At 47.8% G+C, this 10,225-nt stretch overlaps 1 long non-coding RNA gene across 1 annotated transcript in view; it reads right to left on the bottom strand.

Annotated features, from left to right (window-relative positions):
* Window positions 1-9,446, bottom strand: part of LOC123584814 — a 34,364-nt gene extending 24,918 nt beyond the window's left edge. The window contains exons 1-3 of the long non-coding RNA XR_006705689.1: window positions 6,552-9,446; window positions 5,685-5,902; window positions 2,442-2,662 (exon numbers count right to left, since the gene is read on the bottom strand). This is a non-coding gene — a long non-coding RNA (uncharacterized LOC123584814). The remainder of the gene's footprint in view (window positions 1-2,441; window positions 2,663-5,684; window positions 5,903-6,551) is intronic.
* Between the last annotated feature and the right edge of the window lie 779 nt (window positions 9,447-10,225).

Raw genomic sequence — 10,225 nt, forward strand, 5'->3', positions numbered from 1 at the left:
TTATACTTGTCAGTTTTCACTGGAAAGACTTATTTAGCCCAAGATCTAGTAAAGAAGTCTTGAAAAAAAGAGACTTTTTCTACAACGCTTTTTTTTTTTTCATACACATATATCCCCTTTGCATTAGAGGTGCCTCCAACATTAAGATGTGAACAGCTTCCAGGGGCGCCTGGGTGGCTCAGCCGGTAAAGTATCCGACTTCGGCTCAGGTCATGATCTCGCGGTCTGTGGGTTCGAGCCCCACATCAGACTCTGTGCTGACAGCTCAGAGCCTGGAGCCTGCTTCCGATGTTGTGTCTCCCTCTCTCTCTGCCTCTCCCCTACTCGTGTTCTGTGTCTCTCTCTCAAAAATAAACATTAAAAAAAAATTTTAAATATGTGAACATCTTCCAACTTGAAAAAAAAAGAAAAATCTGTTTTTTAATAAAGAAATTCCCACAATGCAATTCATCTCTCACTAAGCACTGTGCTTGTCCAACTATGGCAGAGACTTTAGAAGGAAAAAGATTCAAATTCCAGTTCAATTTACTTTTTCCTGTTTAGCTCCAAGCTCAGTAGGTGATCTTATAAGTTGACGGAGGTAACATTGCACCTATTAGCACTCGTCAACCAAAAGTAGATTGTTCAGGTTTCAGTAAACGTTTTTTTTGAATTGGTTTAGGTTGGTGAGAAAATAAATTAAGTCAGAAACTCTTTGAGGCAAATTACATATTGAAATGAACAGTCGGATGCAAAATGCCCCATCCCCCTCCTCAAAAAAAAAAAAAAAAAAAACCAGGAAAAAAGCATAAATCTTGCTTTTCTGAGCTGTGAGAATTTCTACTCCTGTTACATCTGCGAACACTTCATAAGGCAATGTCTACGGTTTGATTTTTATAGCCCGTGTTTGATTGGAGCTTGCGTGACATCTGGGACTGTATTTTGGGAGAAATTTTGAAGCTAGTGATTTCCAGTGTTTAATCGCCAGCGTATTTATTTTCTACTATAGCATAATTGTCCATGGCTCCACATTTATTTTTTCTGGGAGCCGTGCAAAATGAAAATCCGGGTGAATTAGTAACTTGCTCTTGTATCTGTCAAGGCTCGGTGGCTGTTACCTGCTCTAGAGGCTAAAAGCCGATGTGCTGACCTCACCGTGTCGGAAAAATTGAACACATGGCTGTTGTCAAGGACAAGACGCTGTCGGTTATAACAACAAAGGGAGCAGAAAAGCCTAATGAGGGAAGAGGCTATGCACCCCAGACAGGTACACAGCACCCTGCCCCCGGGGCTCCAAACCTGGGGTCAGGTCGGTGGCCACAGGTGCCCGCTGCAGAAAGGTAGGCTGTGCAAAGATTGTTTTCACCCGTGTCTACTGAGACACAAAACACCTCAACTGGGCAGCCTGGTCCCCAGGAGGGGCATGAATAAGCACTTGCTTCTCCTCGTGGGGTTCGTCCAGCAGCCTGGTGTGCACGCAGGTAAGAGCTAGAACGTAGGCGGCCTACCTGCACACTCACCAGGGCTCCCCTTGCCAGCTTTGTGGCATCGTGGGGGATCTTCTGTTTAGTGGGCTGGGTGTTATTGTGACCTCTCTCCTTCTGCTTTCAATTAAGCTATTGCAAGTCAAGAGACAGCAGCCACTGGACCAAAATCTAAGAAGTGAATTGCCCCGGGTCACACAGTTATTTAGCGAAAGAGTCAATCTGGACAAGATTCCTTCCCATAAACCAAAGCAGGTAAGGTGGGGTGAATGAGAGAGAGGGTGAAGGGAGGGACTGAAGTTTATAAGGGCTGCGTGAAAAGGGGAGGCTTTGAGACAGAATTGATAGACAGTGTTTCAGTGGCTCAGCTGTCCCCTCCCACTTCTGGCTTCATTTCCCTCCGAGCCCCTCTTTACTCTGAGTTTCCGTCTGGGCAAGTCCTGAGCTTCTGGAATGTGTCTTCGCCTTCCTTATCTGGGAGCTAATCACTAAATAGCAGGTGGTGAAGATTCTGTTTTTCATCTCTCTTGTTCTGTCCTCTCTTTTACTCATTTCCTCAGGGCTGTGAATTTCTGAATCCCAAGCAGGAAACCTCCCTGATGTGTTCACACCTGGAACATCACTCTCTCTTTGTTTGGAGAGGATGGAAAGGTGCAGGGAGAATCAAGACAAAAGGCTGTTTTCTAAAGAAGGAAGAGAGATGTCAGCATTTAAATAGTAATGCACACACTCTACGAAGATGTATGCACACACATTTTTTTTTAACCCAGCACTCTTTCTTTCAACTCCTACATTTCCCTACATGTCTCCACTCCAGTCAACATCTTATAAGACAAAGAGTGTTTACTGGGTGTCACTTCAGTTATCAACACTCCACACAAATCGGTTGACAGAGGAAATGGGCAAAGAACGTTTGCAAGCCTGTTTGGGGTTGAAATAACAACCAGACTACCTGGAGGCTCACAGAGATTAGCTTACCTTTTGCTCCTACAAATGTAAGAAACTGGCTCTTGAAAGAAGCTGTCATCAATGTCCCTCTCTCCGTGGGTGTTGGGAAGTTCCAGCCTTTCTGAACGGTGCACTCTGTCCTCTTCATGGACCTACCATTTTGGAAGGGACTTCGGGAGGTCAACTAGCACAGGCTCCCACCTGTAGTTATCATTTGTCCAGGTGGTTGTGGTCTACTGAACATAAACTCCCTGTGGGGAAAAGGGAACAAAATACTGGATGCAAAGATGTAAATCTGAATCCACAGTTTCCGGTCTGTGGGCTCCCATAGTTGGGGGCGCCATATTTGCATGAATCAGTACCTACGGACTGGCTAAATAGTATGACTCATGTACATATACTCTGACACTTCTATTGTATTTATTGATTCAGTCCACAAATATACAGAAGGTGCCGACTTTGTGCTGGGAACTGTGCTGGGTGCTGAAATATACAACAGATGGTGGACAAGTCAAACCAATTCTGCCCCTGTGGTAGGTATTTCTGGTCCAGTGGTGAAGACAGGCACAGAGAGTTGCAGAAGGAAAGCAGTAACTCAACTTTGGGATAGTATATTAAAAAGGTTGTGATTACCAGCATTCAAATTACTTTAAAGGTGATGGCCCCTGCCATTAAGCATTTGTTCTATCAATGCATTTCTCAAATGTGAGTACCTTTATCTGCAGGTCTATAAATGTTTTTAGATGAAAATGTGCCTCCATACTAAAAATACTTGGACACCACTGACCTAAATCATCCCCAAGAGATGCCTTTTCTATCCCAGATGAATGAATTAAATAGCAAGAAGTGATATTCCATCAATATTCCAGCGACTCCCAGCTGGACAATTCTTTCTCAGATTTGAGCTTGTGTTGCTTCGTGGAAAGTTAATCTCAATTTTCTCTGAACCCCCATCATCCAGGAATGCTACCTCTCTGGAGAGCCCTGGAGAAATCAAGAAAGTACACATGCATTTGGTCAGAGATTCCACCTCCACAGAGGGCAGAGAGGGGCCCCACCTCTCCCCTTGACTTGGGTGAGGTGGGAGGCACGGTCTTGTGGTTGATTTCGGTATGCTATGGAATAGCAGACCTGGAGCCACGGGACATGACTTGTTGCTCTATTAGAGACGCTAGATAATCTCCTGAAACAAAGAAATAAAGCAGTGATTCGATGGGAGGATTTTCCTGTCAAGAATTATGAATGCCGAAGTAACCCAGAAAATATAGCTGTATTTGAACAGGGCCAGGCAAGATAATGGACAAGAAGACCTGTTAAATGTGAGGTCCCATTTAAATCGAAATGATCCACCAAATCTCAGCTCCCAGGGGGGTCTCTGTTTGTGCATTCCAGGGTAGAAATACTACAGGGACACTTTTGGCGTGTGATGGGCACTGAACCTACAAATAGCAATAAAAGATGGCCTTTCAAGTGGCTTCCTTCAGTAAACAAAAGGTAAATAAACAGCAATGCTCATTTAGAAGATAACTAAGGGGCGCCCCAGTGGCTCAGTCAGTTAAGCATCTGACCTCAGGTCAGGTCATGATCTCATGGTTCATGAGTTCAAGCCCCGAGACAGGCTCTGTGCTGACAGCTAGGAGCCTGGAGCCTGCTATGGATTCTGTGTCTCCCTCTCTCTCTGCCCCTCCCCCACTCACACTCTGTCTCTCTCTCAAAAATAAATAAACATTTTTTTTTTAAAAAAAGATAACTATCATGCCGGTCAGAGTGGCTAAAATGAACAAATCAGGAGACTCTAGATGCTGGAGAGGATGTGGAGAAACGGGAACCCTCTTGCACTGTTGGTGGGAATGCAAATTGGTCCAGCCACTCTGGAAAACAGTGTGGAGGTGCCTCAAAAAATTAAAAATAGAGCTACCCTATGACCCAGCAATAGCACTGCTAGGTATTTACCCAAGGGATACAGGAGTGCTGATGCATAGGGGCACTTGTACCCCAATGTTTATAGCAGCTCTTTCAACAATAGCCAAATTATGGAAAGAGCTTAAATGTCCATCAACTGACGAGTGGATAAAGAAGATGTGGTTTATATATACAATGGAATACTATGTGGCAATGAGAAAGAATGAAATCTGGCAACATTTGCAGCAATGTGGATGGAACTGGAAGGTATTATGCTGAGTGAAATAAGTCAGGCAGAGGAAGACAGATGCCATATGTTTTCACTCAAATGTGGATCCTGAGAAACTTAACAGAGAACCACGGAGGAAGGAAAGAGGGGTTGGGGGGAGTTATAGAGAGGGAAGGAGGAAAACCATAATAGACTCTTGAACTACAGAGAACAAACTGAGGGCTGATGGGGTCGGGAGGGAGGGGAAAGTGGGTGATGGGCATTGAGGAGGGCCCCTGTTGGGATGAGCACTGGGTGTTGTATGGAAACCAATTTGACAATGAATTATATTATAAGAAAATTATTTAATTATGAAAAAAATTTTTAAATAATAGTAAAAAATTTTTAAAAGATAACTAAACAGTACTTTAGACTTTGTGACAGCAGGCAGAAGAGCGACATGGCGGGGGGGAGGGAGGGGCCAAGCCATTGTGCAGAGAGCAGTAGGCTTTGAGTCAAGAGACTGGACTTTACCCAGGTTCTATGTCTAATGTCAGACTGACTTTTGGCAAAGTAAGACTCAGCTTCCACTCAGTTTCCTGACGCATAAAATGACAAAGGTTGCTCCCGGCGCCCCGTGCTCTGACTCCGGGTCCCCTACCAGAAAGGGCTTCTTATAAAGGTCACCTTAACTTGACAGGCCACAACTGTCCTTCCTACGAACTTCGCACAGCAGGACAGAAGCTCCACCTGTTTGCATGAGGCCTGGGTTGTGGGATAAGGGATATCCTGACGGAACCCCAAGAGTCTGTATCCTCACATCCTCCCCAGTGAGCCCATGAGGAACTGTACCAAAAAGCCACAGGGTGAGAACAGTTTGGGGGCAGCCATAAGAACAGGTTGTGTTTATTTAGGGGCTGGAAATGTAAATGCACGTATCAGACGCCTCCCCCACACCACCCACACCGCCCCTACCATGGTTACCAAAAAAAAAAAAAAAAAGAAAGAAAAAGAAAAAGAAAAAAGAAAGGACACAGCGGATCTTTGGCACAGTTAGGCCTTGCCCATTTTCAGCTCTGGTCTTTCTCTGAGGTAATATCTTTATCTGCTGCCCGCCAGACCTGTTTGTTGGTGCAGGTAAGTTTTGCTTCCTTCTGACTCACCATAGCTTGCTTTGCGGCAGTGAACCCAGAAGCCGCTGTTTCCTGATGATCTTTGGCCTACTTCTTCCGAGATGCCGTGGGGCAGTCATGGCACCCCGGGCGGTGGGTTGACTTTCCCTCAGTTAGTCAAAAGCCTTTGGCACGGCCACCTCCTGGTTCCCCCCGAAGCCCTGCTGAGAAGTCACGGTGGAGAAGTGCCAGGAAACGCCTCCCACACTCTTGTTAATTACACAAGGGGCTTTTAAAAGTAAAAACTGGGGGGCGCCTGGGTGGCGCAGTCGGTTGAGCGTCCGACTTCAGCCAGGTCACGATCTCGCGGTCCGGGAGTTCGAGCCCCGTGTCAGGCTCTGGGCTGATGGCTCAGAGCCTGGAGCCGGTTTCCGATTCTGTGTCTCCCTCTCTCTCTGCCCCTCCCCCGTTCATGCTCTGTCTCTCTCTGTCCCAAAAAAAATAAAAATAAACGTTGAAAAAAAAAGTAAAAACTGGGTATCCAAAGCCCCCAGGAAGTACCATACGAGCCACGACCTCCAAAATAAACCAGTTAAGGAGGTCCAGCACAGCGGAAGAGGGCTTGCATTTCGAAGTTAGATAAAGCCCAGTTGGACCAACCTTAGTGCAACATGGAACTCGTTAATAGTTCCACCTGCCTTGCTGTTTTGCAGTTCCACGCCTCGATTGTGCTGCCTCCGCTTTCTGGAATGCTCTGCCCCACCCCATGGCCTCTCTTCACGGAACTACCTCCCGCTTATCATCCGCAGTTCAAACACCACCTCCTCCAGGAAGTCCACCCTGCACATCCCCAGCTGCATTAGATGCCCCTCTTGGTACTTAGCCTCATGCCCCATGTACGGCTGTCATTGCACTTACCATATTGTTGTATAATTGCTATCTTCCGCTCCTACGCTGAATTTCTTCTTGGCCAGAACCAACACATTTTATTCATCTTTGTTCTCTCCGTAGCTCAATGCATAACTTAGTATGTTCATTAAATAAATAAATAATCGGGTTCATCCACTTATCGGCAATATGTTCTGGGCAACTCAGTTCACTTCTCTGAGCCTCGGTTCTTTCCTCTGTAGGTTGGAAATAACAATCCATGCTGTTGTTCAGAGTGGAAGGAGCATATGGAAAAGTCTACTGCAATGCTGATGCACAGGCATGGAGAATTAAGTGCACAGGGCTGTGAGTCTGCACAGGGAATGGAAAAGAAAGAAAAAGAAGCAAGCTCGCTTCCCCCCACAATGAAGACTCCTTCAGTCAGTCTGTAGCCCTTTCTTTCGGGCACCAACCCATAGCTCCCTCACCGCAGGAAGCCTGGGAGTCTTTTCCTTTGTTTGTTTGTTGTTGTTGCTTTTCACAAACGAGAAACACAAAAGCAGATCCTTGCTAAACGTTTCCCTGGGACTGCAGCATCTTTAGCTGGATTGACTGAGTAGAAGATTATTTTTGTCATTTCTCTCATCGATACAGGTCCCTACAAGTCTAGGCACCTCCCGGCCCCGCCAACACATACACCTCTCTCAAACAGGTCCTTTTTCAAGTGAGGTCAGGCTTCCCCAGAGAGATTCTGGTGCTTTATCCACACACTCTGGGGAGGAAAAGAAGAGGCAGCAGGGGTCGGAGGCCCTGGAAACTTGACAGGTAGCTTGGCTCTTGGAGAGTCTTCTCAGTGTGTCCAGAAAAGTTTCCAAGTACTGGGGATCATAAAGGGCGGATGTGCAGAAGCCAGGTAATGCCAACGTGTCAAGTCCTGGCTCCAGCCTGCAATACCGTGCCACAGGACCATCACCACCCACTCCCGGTCCCTCCGAAACACACGGGCACAGCGGCACCCCACATATATCGAACTACCTCCCTTCTGGCAACATGCAAGGCTCTCCTTTGCTCTAGTCCCCACGAATCCTCTGGTGACTCAGGCTGGAATCAGACCCCGGGAGTCATCTAGAGCACATGCAAGCCAGGGTTAACTTATTCACCAATCATTGACTGAGCAAGTGCCTTGTGCTAGGCAGGGCAGGCCAATCGATGCCTTCTGGAACATGCTCACGAGTCTTTCTCCCCATGGGGGGGGGGGGCGGGGAACAACTTCAGGCAGAAAGTGTGGTAAGGCAAGGGCTTGGTACGGAGGTATTGAAGGGAGACGTCTGTGCTGAGCCAGGCACACATCATCAGCATGCAAGTCATTCTGCAAGGACATACAAGAGGGTGCCAGACCACTCCCGGGGACCCACAAGACAGCTGTCAAAGCAGAGGCTGGGTGCAGTGGTCAGACAATGGGGGAGGGTCACGGGTTGGAGAAAGAGCAAAGGGAAAGAGGGCTTCCCACGCAAGTTCTGCCACTTTCAAATTCAACCATGGCCAAGGAACCAAGAAGCGCTTAAGTATCTTCCCCATGATCACCTCCAAAGTACCTCAGGGTCCACGAATTGAAGATAAAGGAGCTCCTTACAGGGAAGCTGATGGAGACTCACATGAAGCCTAGTTTGGACTTGGCTACGTAGGCTACTCTGGAGAGTTTTAAACGTGTCTCAGAAACACACACAATCTTCCCTGGGATGTCCCTTCCCCTTGAACCTGGGCAGGTTTCTGACTTGCTTGCAATCAACTGAATGCGGCAGAAGAGATGCTCCATGACTTCTAAAGCCACATGGCAAAAGGCCTTGCAGTTTCTTTTTTCCCTGGGACACTTGCACTCAGAGCCCTGAACTCCGAGCCATGCAAAAGACTGAGGCCGCCATGCTGTGAGGCAGCTCAAGCGTGTGGAGTGGCCACGTGTGGGTGTTCTGGCTGACAACCCACTGAGGTCCCAGCCCACAACTTGCCAGATGTGTGAATGGGCGAGCCTCCTGATGACCCCAGTGCCATGCCTTGAATTGCCTCCCGCCCTTGATTCTTCCAAGCCGAGGCTCCAGACATTGTGAAGCAGAGATAAGCAGCCCTTTCCATCTCCTGTTTGAACCCCTGGCCCGCAGAGTCCAGGAGCAGAATGAAACAGTTGTCTTACGCCACTGAGTTTGGGTGATTTGTGGTGAGTGAGGGGCAAGACGTCAGGGATCCAGTGATCCTGGAGGTGAGTGTGAACAGTGCTTGGAAAAGGAGGGGGGAATGCACAAACTAGACAATGACTCTGTGGGACAGTAAGAGAAGGGCAATGACTTGAGTGATGCGATCTGTACTCTGTTTTCTTTTCTGAGGTGAGAAAGGAAGCGAATGTAATCACATGTCACATGGGATGCCTAGGTCTTGCCTCTACTGGCCCAGCCTCGTAGCGGTTGTTGGGCACTCATGCCCACTCGCTCTGCTCTAGGAAGACAGGAGCCCCCTGCCCCTGAGAGGGCCCCTGGTGGTGGGAAGTCAACTGATGGGACATCAGTGTTACCTACAGTGGGTATGATTTGCAAACTTGCAGTCAGGAATTCATTCTTCACAGCAAGAGAGGGAGGTCACTCCTGGTGATTCAGATCTCGGCCGGGGGTTCTGCTCTTTGTCCCTGATCATGCCCCAGGCATGCTTCAGGGGGTGACAAGGAGTGTGTCCCCCCCAAAGATGTCCCAGAAATCATCCAGTTATCCCTGAGATGGCTTACAGTCCTCATGCTGAAAGAGACCCTAACGGGCACGGAGAGTGTTGATTTGACCCCGGTTTCAGGCAGTTTCTTGTGGCAAAGCTCTTTATTCTTTGAATTGTTTCAATTTCCATTGTTTGGAAAAAGGTCACTTTCTCACTCCCACCTGACTGCCAGGAATATTCACCCTTATTTAAACAGCCCTTTATTAGAGCTCAAGTAGATTTTAAGATGCCACTTTGATACCCTTGTTCTAGGAAGAAAGGGAGGAGGACTTCAACAGGCCAGGTCGGGGGTTTGGAAGCTGGCCCAGCAGTCAGGTCACAGGCTGAGGAGCATCTAGGACCGCTGGAGTGCTTGAGGACGGTCAGAGCCCTACACATTCGTGGGGGGAGTGGGGCCGGGTTCCCAGACCCGCAGGGTTCACCTGTTGACCTCTGTTTGGGTTTCCTGAGCAGCTCCATTTTCCAAGGATCCACTTGTGTTGTCAGAAGGGCATTGCCTCTGCCTCAGTTTGCTCTGATATCCTGTAGGCTTTGAACTAGAAGGGACCTTAGAAATCACCTAGGGCAACCCCCAGGAAGGGAAAGAACCCATGGTCACACAGCAAGTGTTCTTTAGTGCCAAAGCTAGAACTAAGATCAGGGAAAGTAGGAACCCTGGCTCCCAAGTCAAGGCTCTTCTCACTGTGCTGTGAGGCTACCCAGATGGGCTTCTCCTTAGTATGAATTCAGGGAATCTGCTGGAGCTTAACCAAACTCCTGGGTACCAAAGGTCCTGTCTGCCAAACCACACCTCTTCCTCCCCCCACTCCATACTCTAATCCCAGCCTCCCAAACCTCTAGAATATTTTGGAGGTGAGCAGAAAAACAAGCTGCCAAGGCGGTGCTGCACTCCTTAAGCATCCTTAGATTTAAAGCTACTGATCATTCTAGAAATTAAGACTTTCCCAACCACCCTTTCTCCCCTCCCTACC

This window comes from Leopardus geoffroyi, chromosome C3 (genome assembly GCF_018350155.1).
Source record: "Leopardus geoffroyi isolate Oge1 chromosome C3, O.geoffroyi_Oge1_pat1.0, whole genome shotgun sequence".
NCBI lineage: Eukaryota > Metazoa > Chordata > Mammalia > Carnivora > Felidae > Leopardus > Leopardus geoffroyi.